The sequence below is a fragment of the Pan troglodytes genome, chromosome 9, assembly GCF_028858775.2.
Source record: "Pan troglodytes isolate AG18354 chromosome 9, NHGRI_mPanTro3-v2.0_pri, whole genome shotgun sequence".
NCBI lineage: Eukaryota > Metazoa > Chordata > Mammalia > Primates > Hominidae > Pan > Pan troglodytes.
The window spans coordinates 7612564-7628244 of record NC_072407.2 but is presented as its reverse complement, the minus strand read 5'-3'; the positions used below and the strand labels follow the sequence as shown (position 1 = coordinate 7628244).

At 52.2% G+C, this 15681-nt stretch overlaps 1 pseudogene; it reads left to right on the top strand.

The window, feature by feature from the left end:
- The first annotated feature begins 5253 nt into the window (after positions 1-5253).
- Positions 5254-15452, top strand: LOC450968 (protein-lysine N-methyltransferase EEF2KMT-like; annotated as a pseudogene).
- Positions 15453-15681: the final 229 nt, after the last annotated feature.

Here is a 15681-nt window from a genome sequence, read left to right as displayed (position 1 = left end):
ATCCGCCCACCTCACCCTCCCAAAGTGTGCTGAGATTACAGGCATGAGCCACCACACCTGGCCCTCATTCTCTCCTTTTATAAGGATACCAGTCGTTGCATCTGCCTCCTCACCAGCAGCCCCCAATCCAGTATGACTCCTCATTACTTGATTACATCTACAAATACCCTATTTCCAAATAAGGTCACATTCCTGGGTACGGAGGATGAAGATTTCCAATTTTTTCCCTGACTCAATTTTTTTGAGTCACGGCCTTACCCTATCACCCGGGCTGGAGTACAGTTATGTGATTATAACTCACTGCAGCCTCAAACTCCTGGGCTCAAGGGATCCCCTGACCTCAGCCTTCCAAGTGGCTGAGACTACAGGCACACACCACCATCCCCAACTAATTTTTTTTTTTTGTACAGATTAGGTCTCACTCTGTTGACCAGGCTGGTCTCCTAACCTCAAGTGATCCTCTTGTCTTGGCCTCCCAAAGCACTGAGATTACAGGCGTTATCCCGTGCCTGGCCCTCTTTCTACGCCTCAATCATTGTATCATTAGCCTGAGCGGCCCATATTCCTTATTCTGCCCATCCGTGACCAATCTCCTCCTTTAACATAACTTCCATCTCGATATCATGGGGCCTGCTGGGCACTGCAAACAGCCTAAGGAAAGTGGAAAGTTTACTTAACCTTTGTATTACAAAGTCCACATTGAACGTAATTTATATTTGAACTATAAAATTTTCTGTAAGTTGAAACATGACCTATAAAGATCTCTACACCCTGAAGCAACGTTTTAGAAAGAAATCAATTTGTCCTTTTCTGCAGAAACCATTAACCATAGGAGAGATAAAGGAAAAACTTCAATGTACTGATTGAACTTCCATGCCCATAGCTTAATTTCTAAAAGGCAACCATTCCATACTGTTAAACTGCCTTAGGTTGTTATTACTGTTATTAAAGAGACCCTCAAAGCCAGAAGTTGAACCTCGACTGTAGTTCTTGCACGTACACGCACACTCTTGCAACTGAAACCACTCAGATTGTCCTAATGCTCTTCCCCATAGCAACACCACCTGGAATTTTACGTTTGGTTTTAAGCATCAGTTCTAATCTTCACTTGCACTCGAACACACCGCACCTGTGAGAGCCACGTGACATTAAAAAAAATCCCTTCTGTGAGGCCGGGCATGGTGGCTCACGCCTGTAATCCCAGCCCTTTGGGAGGCCAAAGCAGATGGATCATGAGGTCAAGAGATTTAGACACTCCTGGCCAACATGGTGAAACCCTGTCTCTACTAAAAATACAAAAATTAGCTGGGCGTGGTGACGCGTGCCTGTAGTCCCAGCTACTCGGGAGGTTGAGGCAGGAGAATCGCTTGAGCCCGGGAGGCAGAAGTTGCAGGAGCCGAGATCATGCCACTGCACTCCAGCCTGGCAACAGAGGGAGACTGTCTGAAACAAAAAAATCCCTTCAGTGTCTTGATCCTTCCAGATTCAGATCCAAGATAGATGACATTTGTCCCTCATCGGCGCCCGCACACCAAGATAAAGATTTCTTCTGGCCAGGTGCGGTGGTTCACGCCTGTAATCCCAGCACTTTGGGAGGCAGAGGCGGGCAGATCACCTGAGGTCAGGAATTTGAGACCAGCCTGGCCAACGTGTTCAAACCCTGTCTCCACTAAAAATACAAAAATGGCCCGGCATGGTGGCTCACGCCTGTAATCCCAGCTACTCGGGAGACTGAGGCAGGAGAATCGCTTGAACCCGGGAGGTGGAGGTTGCAGTGAGCCGAGATCGCACCATTGCACTCCAGCCTGGGCAAAAAGAGAGCGAAACTCCGTCTCAAAAAAATACAAAAGAAGAAAAGATTTCTTCTGTGTGCATGGCTCAGCTCTGTGGTCCGCTAGGGTCCTTCCTCAATCCGCTTCCAATCTATGGAATCAGGAAAGACTCAACCAACCTAGATTTATTAATATTTTAGTATAACATAATACAGTGTTACTTTTTATAGCATTGACCGTATACGTCCTTTCGCTCCTTGGAGGAAAGGCAATTCATAGCTATTATGTGAGTTAATAAAATAAGCCCAGGATTTATGAGCGTAACTAACCTGTTCCCGTTGGTTTATCTGGTCTCCTGCAGGCAGAGAGCTGATCAAAACAGCAAAAGCAAAGCAGTGCCCCTGGCCCAGTTCTGAAGCCAAGCTTCCTTAACCACCCAGACCCATCCCTGGTTAGGACTTACTGTGGATTCTTAGGTGACTCCATCTCAGGATACAGGGACTGAGAGGGTGTATGCAATATCTCAGACCCAGAAACTGTTGATTCTGTCTAAAAACACAGCAATAACCACATCCCACCCTCTTGATTTAAATGAAAGTGTTTGGGGGAATAAAAGATGAACCTTTTTTTTTTCTTTGTCAGATCTTGCGCTCATTTGGTTCTGGTGGGGAACAACAGCTGTGAGAGAACACGTGTATTCAATTAGAATTAATTCCCCTCTCTTATTCTCACAGCTGAGCAGGGCTCAAGTGCCTCTCATCTGAAAGAGGTAATAAGATTTTATCTGTCTCCTCATCTACCTTCTGCAAGTACACTGAACAAATTAGCTCTCGGCACTCTTCCAAATGGAGTTTTATGAGGGATTTGCTAAGGTAAACGTTTTAGACTTTGAACACAGTCCAGATTTCAGGGGCAGTACTGAAATCTGAACTGTGTTGCTAACTGCCCAGCCTTTCAACTCAAGACACAATAACTTTGAACTAAAATAATTATATTTTTGTTGTTTTCCACTCTGTCCCCACGTCTATATCACCACCACCCCCAATCCCGCCCCCCAGGAGCTAACTCCTCCTTCCTGTCTCTGCAAGATCAAAACTCCTCCCGGAAGCCCCGCTAGGTCTGTCTGCTCACCTTCGTGGCAGATATCGCTATTGTACTTTTATACTCATTTGTGTGATAAGTACTTCAATGTCCACTTCTTCCACGAGCCCCTGAGCCCCTGGAGGGCCTGGACCACATCTAGTTTTTCTCACTGTTACATCTCCCTTGCCAGACACATGGTAGGCGCTTAATAAGTATTTGGTGAACGAATGGCTTGTTTGGTGACATTGCAAAGGCTGGGGGACAGAGGGAAAACTCCCTCCTATCGGGCCCCAGACGGGTGGCGCTGATGGAGAGGAGGCTAGGATGACGCCTCCAGGACCGAAGCGCGCACCCATAAGGCCCCTGCCAAAAAGACCTTCCTGAAGGCGGAGGAACTGCGAGAGTGCCTATGTTGGCCCAAGGCCTGACCCGACGATCCCGGGGACCCTCGCCCTAACCGGCCCCGCCTCCCGGGCCCCAAACCTGGACTCGGCCCCGCCCGAAGCTCCGGATCCTGGGGCCCGCCCCTGGCCCCGCGTCGGCAGACCGTGGTCTAGCTCCTGGGCCTGCCTCAAACCCTCCGCAGGTAACGCCTCCCGAACTTGAGCCACATTCCGATCCCCTTCTCAAACCCCTCTCCGTTTCCCACACTCTGGACCCCTCGCTCAGTCTCGGCCCCGCCTCAAGCCCAGCTAGGTCTCCGGCCGTGAGCCCAGCCCTATCCCGCCTCCCAGTCCCTTGGTCCCTCCCGACACCGGCCCCTCCCTAAGCTCCGCCTCCCAGCGCCCGCCTCCTGAGCGCAGCCCGCAGCCCGGACTCTGCCCCGCCTCCCGGACCCTGGGCCCCTTCCCACGTCGGCCCGTCCTAAGCTCCGCCTCCCAGAGTCCGAGCAGCGCCTGGCCACGTGCTACGACATAGTCAACGCCCCACCCTGGCCCCGCCTCCTGAGCCCTTCTCCGGGTCCGGACTTAGCCCCGCCCCAAGACCTGTGTCCTGGGCTCTGCTCCGAGTCTCATGCTCTGAGGCTCTCACGCCTGTGATGGAAGAGACAGAGAAGGGGGTGGCCTCTTGTCTCCCTGGGGACCTGCCATTCTCAGCACAGGCGCATGGCAGGCAGCAGCCTCCCTTCAGCCAGTAGAGGGGCTTAATGCACCCCGCTCCATTTGTAATTCATGTGCGGTGAGCTCACTGGGATGAGTCAGTTTGGATATATATTCCTCCCTGGGTCTGCCCCATTTTATGGGGTGTTGCTTAATCATTTGCGTTATTCCATTGACATAAAATATTTGCACTCAGAGATCATTTCCAGTCAGGAGAAATTTGTGCATTTTTAACCCAAAATAGAAACCTTCATAAAAGCATCATAGGTCTCCATTCGATATCGACTATAATTGTTCACATGCTCACGCTGAATGCTAACTTGGGCTCACCCTCAACACCCACGAGGTGGGTACTATTATTAACTCACATTTGACCAGAGGGATTGTTTGATTAGGGTGCAGTAGTTGAGAGTTCAGACCCAGGAGACAGCCTGCCTGCTTCGAATCCTGGCCCAAGCCCTGGCTCTGTGTGACCTTGGGCAAGTGACTGCATCTCTCTGTGCTGTTGTTTTCTTATTAATAAAATGGGGGATATAATGATAGCGACCTCTTAGGGTTGTTGTCAGGGTTAAGTACAAAAGCCTGTGGATCAGTGCCTGGCACATGGTAAATGCGTGTCGGTGTTAGCTAGTGTTTTTATTCAGTCTCAAAATGTTTAATAAATGCCTTCCGTGAGTCAGGCACCATGGATCAGCAGTACCCATGACAGATGAGGCTCTGCTTGCATGGGAGAGCCAGAGAATAAACAAATAAATGAATAAACAAGAAAAGACCAGATGGGAGTGGCTTTAAAGCCAATAAAGCAGGGAAATGGTGAATGTAGCAACTAGGGAGAAGAGTCACCAAAGTCGGGGAATCAGGGAAGCCTTCTCCAAAGAGGTGGCATTTGAACTGGGGCCTGAGTGGTGAAGCAGCCAGCCATGGGAAGGGCTTGGGGAACAGGATATGCAAAGGCCCTGTGGTGGAAACAAGCCAGCTGTGGTTGAGGAAAAACAGCAAGGCAGCCAGTGTGGCTGGAGTGGAGTGAGCAGAGTGGGCCAGGGGCGAGGGAGAACAGGCCAGAGAGAGGGATTAGGACCAGGTCTTGCAGGGCCTTTTACAGCATGGAAGGAGCTCTGAAGCAATGAAGTGCCTTACCCTGTGTCACATACCAGCCGAGACAGTCTGCCTAATTCGGGAGCCAAAGTTCGCTGCTGGGCTTGAGGCCCCTGTAAGAGGACAATGTAACCCAGGCTGGTATGGGCACATTCTGCATTTCCACTTAAACTCAGATGGCAAGCCCATCAAACCTTGGTGCCATGGCTGCCCTGGTAACCAGTGCAATCCTGGCTGATCAGTGCAACCAGGGAGCTGGCCCATGACCTGGGTGGCCGCTAAGTAGCCAGGACTAATGCGGCCAAGAGTCAGTCTTCTAGCCTTCTTCCTGTGACTCATCCAGGTGCACCCTGAGACATCTGAAGGTCAGGCTTTCAGCTGCTGTGGCTTCCACTTCCAACTGGCTCCACGTCCCCAGGGAGGGATCACACAGCGCTTTGCCAACACATTCTATTGCGTGTTTAATGTTCCTGTGAAAGGGCCCTTGAGATTTCTCTCTCTCCCCTCCACACAGAGCTTAGAAGCAAAGTTAAGAGACTCATCAGATTCTGAGCTTCTGCGGGATATTTTGCAGAATCCCAGATATTTGTAAGAATCCCAGAGTCCCTGGGACTCATGACCCTGCCTCCTGAATCTCTCTGGAAGACCTGAGAGAAGAACCACAGGTGTGCTTGTACCCTTTAAAAACACACCTGTTCAAAGAACATTGAACATTGAGTCAGCACTGCAGGTGGGTGTCGGCACCTCCGACAGCTCCAGCTCTTTCATTTTCTATCTAAGACTTAGACAAAGACATCAGAATATACAAAAATCTGCATGAGAGGGGGGAATCTAGGGTAAGTTTTTTAAACCATCTACAGCAAAAACAGAGATGACAGGTGCAAAACAGCTTCTAGCATTTGGTAGATGCTCAGAGACTTTCTTTTTTGCATTCATGAGCCCTGTCCTGCCCACTCCTGTCTCTTCTAGACCTAAATGGGCCCTTACTTTGCCCAGGGTGGGGTTTGGACTCAAGAGCATCTGCATGCAGGTGAGAGGCAGGATCACCACCCGGCCCAGCCACAGCCTGACCTTGGCCTTGAGGGCCAAGTGCAGATCACCCTGCATCCTGGGTCTTCACCTTCGAAGGGCCATGAGCCCTTCTGAAAAGACAAAGCAATAGACTCCCTCCCAGGAAGAAGTGCACCAGAAGAATACATTTTCCATACAAACTCAGGAGGCAGATATCCTCCACCCCCACCCACCCAGCCCATCCTAGGGGCCCCGGGGAAGAATTCCTGTGCTAGAGGTGAACCAAGATTATCCACGTGGAAAAGATGCAGCCACAGCAGGGAAGACTTTTGGGGCAATACAGTAGGTCAGGGCTTCGAGCATGGAGATACCTGAAGTTATCTCGCACCCTGCTCTGAGTTTCACCCCGAGCCTCACTCTCGTAGGTGGTGAAGCATGAAATGTAGGGAGAGCTGCTTTAAAACCCAGCACAAGGCTGGGTGCACTGGCTCACACCTGTAATCCCAGGACTTTGGGAAGCTGAGGTGGACGGATCACCTACGGTCAGGAGTTGAAGACCAGCCTGGCCAACATGGCAAAAACCCGTCTCTACTAAAAATACAAAAATTAGCTGGGCGTGGTAGTGCACGCCTATAGTCCCAGCTACTCGGGAGGCTGAAGCAGGAGAATCGCTTGAACCCAGGAGTCAGAGGCTGCGGTGAGCCAAGATCGGGCCACTGCACTCCAGCCTGGGCAACAGAGCGAGACTCTGTGTCAGAAAAAATGAAAAACCAGCACCAGCCTGAAGAGCCCGTGTCTTGCGTGGGGTACTTTGCTGCCCTTGGGCAGAATCTGCATCCCTCCCAGCCAGCAGGCACTGCAGACTGTCTCCTCCCTCTCCCTCAAGGCTCCTGTTTTCCCACCATCCCCACTCCTGCTGCACCAGTCCCTCTGCCCTCCTTTCCAAGTGCCAGGCCGTGGCCACCTCAGAGCTTGCACCAGCTGTTGCCACTGCCTGGAACTTGCTCGTCCTGCACTTGGCTCCTCTTGGCTTTAGCTGGAGTGTCACCCTGAGCATCCCCTCCCCTCCATCCTGTCCCCAGGGACACACGCTGCAAGAGAGCAGTTGCTGAGTGGGCCTTCCCGCCTCTTCCATAGAGCCAGACAGTTGGCGACTGTCTTTACTGCATACCCTGGTTCACACTGGCTCCCCTGGGAGGGAGGTGGTTTGGGACCACGTGCCCTGTGTTCCTGCTCAGAATGGGCATTAGAAATGCTGCCATAGCCTGTGCCACTGCAGTGGAAGCATTTTTAGGAAACGGTTTATATCTTAAGACAAACTTCAGATGCATGGGGCCAGAACGCTGTGTCCATCTACATCTTTGCTGAGGGATTGGGTAGCCTGGAGTTTGCCCTCTGCTGTGTTGGCGTGAAGCTCATAGGAGACTTAAGATGGGCTCTCGAGCAACCAACGTTCTGTCCTTTGCCATAGACTGTGAAGCATCCTATGTGTGTGAAGCACCCGCCGTCAGTCAAGTATGCCTGGTGCTTTCTCTCAGAACTCATCAAAAAGGTCCGTTATGGGGAGTGTCCGCCCAGTAGCCGGACAGCATAGCCACCTGCTTGCTGGAGCCCCTGTCCTTCCCAGGCCCTGGGCCTGCTTTGCAAACAGCAGCATGACAGGGGCCTCCCCAGGCAACTGGCTGCAGCCACGTGTGACCCATGGGAGACAGTGCAGGGCAGGAAGAAGGGGAGGCCACTGTCTCTCCCTCACTCTGCCTCCTCGGGTTTCCACAGCAGCTGCTTCTCTGGGGCCCCAGCTCCTAGCATATGGATTCTCATTCCTACCAGGCTGGTCCAGCCCACAGCACTGGAACCCTCACCCACACCCTCTGTCCTGCCCGCCGAAGGGTTTGGAGTTTCCTGCTCTTGTCTGTCTCTGGGTTGCCCCATGGGCCCCTGTTGGAAGGTTTAGCTCTTGCCATACCTTTGGAACTAATTCCTCTGGTGAATTCTCTGCATTGATCCTGCTGGAATGAGCTCTTTCCTGACTGATGCAGGATGGATTTTATTTTTTACTTATTTTTTTGAGACAGAGTCTCACTGTGTTGCCCAGGCTGGATTACCGTGGCACAGTCTCAGCTCCCTGAAACCTCTGCCTCCTGGGTTCAAGCAACTCTCGTGCCTAGCCTCCTAAGAAGCTGGGACTACAGGCACATGCCACCATGCCTGGCTAATTTTTGTATTTTTGGTAGAGACAGAGTTTCACCATGTTGGCCAGGCTGATCTCGAACTCCTGACCTCAGGTGATCCACCTTCCTCGGCCTCCCAATGTGCTGGGATTACAGGCATGAGCCACCGCACCTGGCCTAGGATGGATTTTAAAGATGGGCCCGAACGTGCAGGGTTTGACATAAGGATGTCGAGAGGCCATTCCTCAGTAGGCAGTAGCAGACCTGCCTTAGTGAAAGGGCCACACTTTTAGCAAGTAAACAATCCCCTGCTTCTCCAATACCTGCTTTCTCCCTAATCCTCCCCAAAAGGGTGCATCTGTGGTCACCAGCAGGTCTGCCCTGTGCCACCAGGAGAGGGCAGCAGTCACCCAGTGTATCTTGCTGCTGCCCTGTGAATCTTAGGATGGGGCCAGCCGTGGAGAAGCAGCCTGCTGACAGCCACAGCCTGCAGCATGGGCCGCCCTCACACTTCTGCCTGGGCTCACTTAAAAGCACCTTTTGTTTTCCTCCTCTCTGTCATGGTCATGTGGCAGCTCTCACGGAATCCTTTTCTCCTGCCCTAGACTACACCTAACCCTACCCTCTCAACACCTCTCGTTGAAGGCCCTCCCATCCAGGTTTCCCTACCAAGTGAATTTTTTTTTTAGAGACAAGGTCTCTTGCCCAGGCTGTCCTCAAACTCCTGGGCTCAAGCCGTCCTCCCATGTCAGCCTCTAGAGTAGCTGGGACTATTTGGCACACACCACCATGCCCAGTGAAGTGAATATTTTACATGCCAGCTGGCCGGTATTACACCATTCCATCCCAAATCTCCCCTCCAAACTTGGTGAAAATCATCTGACCATTTTTACAGATTAGAACGAAAGCAAACAAGCTCTCACTCTGTCTGACCCCAGCACGAGGCTGTCCACACAGAGCCTTTGGACAAGCTGTATGAGGACCTGGCGGAGACCCTGATGGCCAAGGAGTCCACCCAGGGCCACCCGAGCTATTTGCTGGTATGAGAAGGGCACCCTCCTCCCACTCACAGCCCAGATACCCTTCCTGCACAGACAAAGTGAAAACGTGGGTGTGGGTTCAAATCCTGACTCACCCATTCTGCAGTCTTAGACATGAGGTCCGTCAACCTTCTTTAGCCTCAGTTTCCCTGTCTGTAAATCAAGCACTTCAACAACAACAGCATGTCTCATGGGGTTGTTGGGCATTTGTCCAATAGGTGACACACTCTACCTGCTTCACAAGGACCTGGTGTCCAGTCCTCAAAGAATACTTGACAGGTCCTGGTGTGGTGGTTCACACCTGTAATCCCAGCACTTTGGGAGGCTGAGGCGGGTGGATCCGAGGTCAGGAGTTCAAGAGCAGCCTGGCCAATATGGTGAAACCCTGTCTCTACTAAAAATACAAAAATCAGGCCGGGCGTGGTGGCTCATGCCTGTAATCCCAGCACTTTGGGAGGCTGAGGCAGGTGGATCACCTGAGGTCAGGAGTTTGAGACCAGCCTGGCCAACATGGTGAAACTCTGTCTTTACTAAAAATACAAAAATTAGCGGGTGTGGTATTAGGTGCCTCTAATCCCAGCTACTCGGGAGGCCGAGGCAGGAGAATCTCTTGAACCCAGGAGGTGGAGGTTGTAGTGAGCCAAGATCACACCATTGCACTCCTGCCTGGGCAACGAGAGTGAAACTCTGTCTCAAAAAAAAGTGGAAAAATTAGCCACACATGGTGGCACATGCCTGTAGTTGCACCTACTTGGGCAGCTGAGGCAGGAGAATTGGTTGAACCCAGGAGGCAGAGGTTGCAGTGAGCCAAGATTGTGCCACTGACTCCAGCCTGGGTGACAGAGCTCAAAAGAAAATAAGATAAAACATAGATACAGAGAACCACAAAGGAAAAACATAGCATATTGAATCATCACAAGGCAGCCACCCCTTCATAGCCACACCTGGCCCCTGGCCACCACTGACCCGTGTTCCATCACCAGAATTCCGTTTTCTCAGGAATGTTCAATGAATGGAATCCTGTGTGGCCTGAGATGAGTGTCTTTCATGCCACGTGACACCCTTGAGGCCCGTGCAAGCTGTTGGCATGTCAACAGTTAGCTGCTTCTCATTGCTGAGTGGCGATTGGTCCTGTCGTGGTTTATTCAGCCATGTGGTGGATGGCTACTTGTCTTCTAAGCCACTTGCCTTCTGATTGTTGGACTGACTCTCTCGCCCTCTCTTGGTGCAGCCCTCGGGAGGCTCAGTCACACTCTCCCAGAGCACAGCCATCATCTCCCACGGCATCACAGGCCTGGTCACATGAGATGCTGCCCTCTACCTGGCAGAATGGGCCATCGAGAACCCGGCAGCCTTCTCTCATAGGTGACCTCGGGGCGCACGGCAGGGCACCGAGGCAGGCTTACCCTGGTGCAGTCGCAGACATGGTCCCCTTTCCTCCCGCCAGGACTGTCCTAGAGCTTGGCAGTGGCGCCAGCCTCACAGGCCTGGCCATCTGCAAGATGTGCCGCCTCCGGGCATACATCTTCAGTGACTGTCACAGCAGGTCCTCGAGAAGCTCCGAGGGAATGTCCTTCTCAATGGCCTCTCATTAGAGGCAGACATCTCTGCCAACTTAGACAGCCCCAGGGTGACAGTGGCCCAGCTGGACTGGGACGTCGCGACGGTCCATCAGCTCTCTGCCGTCCAACCAGATGTTGTCATTGCAGCAGGTAATGCCCAGCGCCAGGCACTCTGTGCAGGCGGTGTCCTTGCAGCTCTACCCAGCTCTGGGCTCTGGGAAAAGGGAACAATGGACACTGTCGGGCATGGACACGATGGGGCTTCTAGAAGAGTTACTCTGGGCCTCCAGGGTGACATCAAAGGACAGGGGTGCCTCTTAAGGTGACCTTCCAGCCACAGCCCTCTTGTTGGAGACAGGCATACTCCCGTTACAGTCGTCACCACATGGCTGTGTCCCAGAGCCATGCCTGTGTCCTTCAGAGACCACAGGAGGAAAACAACCAGTTCTGGGATGAGGCCAGGGCCCTTGAGAGAAGGTGGTGTTTGGCTGGGCCACCGAAAACCCCTCGCCCCTGCCAGCACACTCAGTCCCCTCTCTGGTGGAACAGAGCTCTGCCTGTGGTCCTGGGTCCCAGCCCTGAAACCCACAGGTCCAGCGGTGGCCAGGGACACAGGCCAACCCCTGCAAGCCAGCAGACCAATCGGCAGACACCTGAAACACGAAGTTCACGGCAGGGTCAGGCTTTGTGTCATTCACAGCCCTCTAGATAGGCCGAGAACCAGAGCTGGTTTTTTAAGGAACACCAGTGAGTCTGGAGATTTTTTTCTTTTGCTTCGGTCTTTTGCAGCTTTCTCTACTAAGGGTTCTCCTTTTTCACCCAAGCAATTGCCTTTCCATCTAATGGCCCAAATGGTCAAATGGCATCTACTAGTCTCATATGACTGCTGCCTCTCTGGCCTCACCCTGCTGCTGAGGTCAGCATGACCTGGAACTGTCCGCTGGTCCCTTTCAGTAACCTGAAGCTTTCACCGTAGACGTGCTGTATTGCCCAGAATCCATCGTGTCACTGGTCGGGGTCCTGTGGAGGCTGGCTGCCTACCGGGAGCACCAGCGGGCTCCTCAAGTCTACGTGGCCCTTACTGTCCGCAACCCAGAGACGTGCCAGCTGTTCACCGAGCTATGTGAGCCCCCACGCCCACCCGGGCCTGCATGGTCCCCGAGCTGTCCCTGCGGGACTCCAGTGGAAGTGAAAGAACTGGGGGCCGGGGAAAAGCTAGGATGCCCCACACTCCCACACCATGCGGGGAACTAGGGCAGAGGCCGGTGAGCAGGGTGGGCCCGGGGCGTGGGAGCTTGCGGCAGGAGGAGGGCAGCTCAGCACAGGGAGGGAGGATCTGAGCCCAGCAGCCCTACTGTGTGCTTCAGAGCAGGGTTCCCTAAGCCCTTGGGCCTCGGTTTCCTCATCTATAAAATGGAGGTGGCAGGAGGGGCAGTCGGGGTCAGGGCTGGACACAGCTGTGGCCTGCAGGACGCTGGAGCACAGGCTGTACAGGCGGATCCTCCACGCCACTGTCCTGAGCACCCAGTTGATGGAAGACGAGCAGGGTGACTATAGAGGAGAACTGGCCCCGTAGTGGGCGAGCCACTGTCCTTAGACCTGACATTTGTCAGCCCCCAGCACCTGTGAGAGTGTGCTATCATTGTCCCATCTCACCGACAAAGACACTAGGACACACAGAGGCCAAGCAACCCCTGAGCTCCCACAGACTGCAGCTCGGCCACCTGGCTCTCGTGCCTCCACACTACACCCAAGCCCCCCATTGCCACCAGCCTTTGCCCCAGCTCACCCTGAGCACAGCCCCTCCTGGCAGCCATGTGCACAGATGCACGTGCAGCAGCCTCTGCCTGCACACAGAGACGTAGGTCCAATGCCTGTCCACGTGGGGCAGCGCGTTAACTACAGAGCCAACAAACAAGCCAGCACACGAAGGCATACTGGGTTCCACGACAAAGTCCCACACAACCTCGCCCAGGAGGCTGGCCGGGTGCGGGGCTCAGGCCTGTCAACCCAGCACTTTAGGAGGCTAAGGCAGGAGGACCTCTTGACACCACGATTTCAAGACCAACCTGGGCAACATAGTGGGACCCCATCTCCACAAAACATTCAGAAACTAGCCGGGCATGGTTGCGCACACCTGTAGTCCCAGCTACTCAGGAGGCTGAGGTGGGAGGATAGCTTGAGCCCAGGAGGTGGAGGCTGCAGTGAGCCCTGATCTCACCACTGCACTCTAGCCTGGGCAACAGAGCAAGACCCTGTCTCAAAAAGGCAAAAAAAAAAAAAAAAAAAAAAAAAAAAAAAGGAAGCCTTTCTGCCGATACTTACGTGAAAAAATACCTGCAATATATTTTAAGTGAAAAAAACGGTGCCAAGCAGTACACATAGTATAAGCACCTACCCACCTTTTTTTTTTTTTTTTTTTTTTTGAGACAGAGTCTGGCTTTGTATTGCCCAGGTTGGAGTGCAGTGGTGCCATCTCGGCCCACTGCAACCTGCCACCTCCCAGGTTCAAGCTATCCTCCCATCTCAGCCTCCTGAGTAGCTGGGACTACAGGTGCGTGCTACCACGCCTGGCTAATTTTTGTATTCTTTGTAGAGTCGAGGTTTCGCCATGCTGGCCAGGCTGGTCTTGAACTCCTGACCTCAAGCGATCTGCTGCCTCAGCCTCCCAAAATGTTAGGATTACAGGAGTGAGCTGCTGCACCCAGCCCCATTTTTGTTTAAAAAATAATAATAATCACCCACACATGTTTATGAATACCTATATTCCCAACTACTCAGGAGGCTGAGGCGGGAGGATGGTTTAAGCCCAGGAGTTTGTGGCCCCCTTGAGCAACACAGCAAGACTTCATCTCAAAAAAAAATTATCACAATAATCATTTTCACATAAGTATACCTATAGGGGAAAACCTAGAAAAAATATATATAGCAGGCTTGTCCAACCTGCGGCCCAACAGAAATCTGTAAATTTTCTTAAAACTGTATGAGGTTTTTTTGTGTGATTTTTTTTCTTTTAGCTCATCAGCTATTGCTAGCATTAGTGTATTTTATGTGTGGCCCAAGGCTATTCTTCTTCTTCCAATGTGGTGTAGGGAGGCCAAAAGATTGGACATCCCTGATATACACGTTAACAAGTGCCATCCTTGGATGGCAGGATTATAGAGACTTCTACACGTTCATGTCTACACTACTTCATTTTTATAAATACGCATTTTCCACTCGTAACAAAAAACTGTGATGAAAATCATCCCGGGTCACAGTGTCTCACACCTGTAATCCCAACACTGTAAGAGGCTGAGGATTTGGGAGGCTGAGGTGAGCGGATCACTTGAGGTCAAGAGTTCAAGACCAGCCTGGCCAACACAGTGAAACCCCATCTTTACTACAAACACAAAAATTAGCCAGGCGTGGTGGTGCACGCCTATAATCCCAGCTACTCGGGAGACTCAGGCAGGAGAATCACTTGAACCTGGGAGGCATTGCAGTGCGCTGAGATTGAACCACTGCACTCCAGCCTGGGGAACAGAGTAAAACTCTGTCTAAAATAAAAATAATAAAAGAGGCTGAGGCAGGAGCATCACTTGAGGCCATGCATTCAGGACCCCATCTCTACAAAATAAAAAAATTACTAGCATGGTGGCACGCACCTGTCATCCCAGCTACTCAGGAAGTGGGAGGACTGCTAGAGCCCAGGAGTTGAGGCTGTAGTGAGCAATGACTGTGCCACTGCACTCCAGCCTGGGTGACATAACAAGATCGTATCTCAAAAAAAAAAAAAAAAAAAGAATCATTCTGGCTTACGGCTCTTCAGACATCAGTGCTTATGAGAACACCAGCCCCTTCTAAGCTGTGTGTGTGTGTGTGTGTGTGTGTGTGTGTGTGATTTTTTTTTTTGAGATGGAGTCTCACTCTGTCACTCAGGCTGGAGTGCAGTGGCACAGTCTCGGCTCACTGCAACCTCCGCCTCCTGGGTTCAAGCAATTCTCCTACCTCAGCCTCCCAAGTAGCTGGGATTACAGGCACCCGCCATCGTGCCTGGCTAATTTTTACATTTTTGTAGAGACGGGGTTTCACCATGTTGGCCAGGCTGGTCTCGAACTCCTGACCTCAAGTGATCCACCCGCCTTGGCCTCCCAAAGTGTTGGGATTACAGGTGTGAACCACTGTGCCTGGCCGCTTTCTAAGCTTTGTGAAGAGTAGGTTGACTGAGCAGCCAGGTAGACGTGGGTTCAGATCTCTGCGTCTGTCCCGCTGTGCCAAGTGCTGGGGCAGACGCGGGCAGAGAGTGGACAGCGGCACAGTGCCTGCTGCTAGCCATTTCTATGCAAAACCAGATTTCTGGTCCCATCCTGGAGGCCAATTCTAGGCACCTGGGTGGGCCTGGGAACCTGTGAACCAAGTAAACTGACTTGGACCCCCCCCCCCCACCCCGCCAGGCCGGTCCTAGCAGCCCCACACAATACACTCATGTCCTGTCCCCAAACACTGCCATCCTGAAACACATGTGCTGTTTCCAGGCCGGGCCCGGATCAGATGGGAAGTGGAACCTTGTCATGACCAGAAACTCTTTCCCTACAAAGAGCACTTGGAGATGGCAATGCTGAACCTCACACTGTAGGACTCACAAACGACTCCAACGGGATTGTGAGAATCAAGTCACTCTCGTGGGAAGTTTTTATATGGGAAAGCGGATAAAACTTTCATTGGACTGGAATGTTTGGAGAATGTTAATTTCCAAATCAGGAACCTGTAGCGGGCGCCTGTAGTCCCAGCTACTCGGGAGGCTAAGGCATGAGAATTGCTTGAATGTGAGAGGCGGAGGTTGCAGTGAGCCAAGATCACACCAC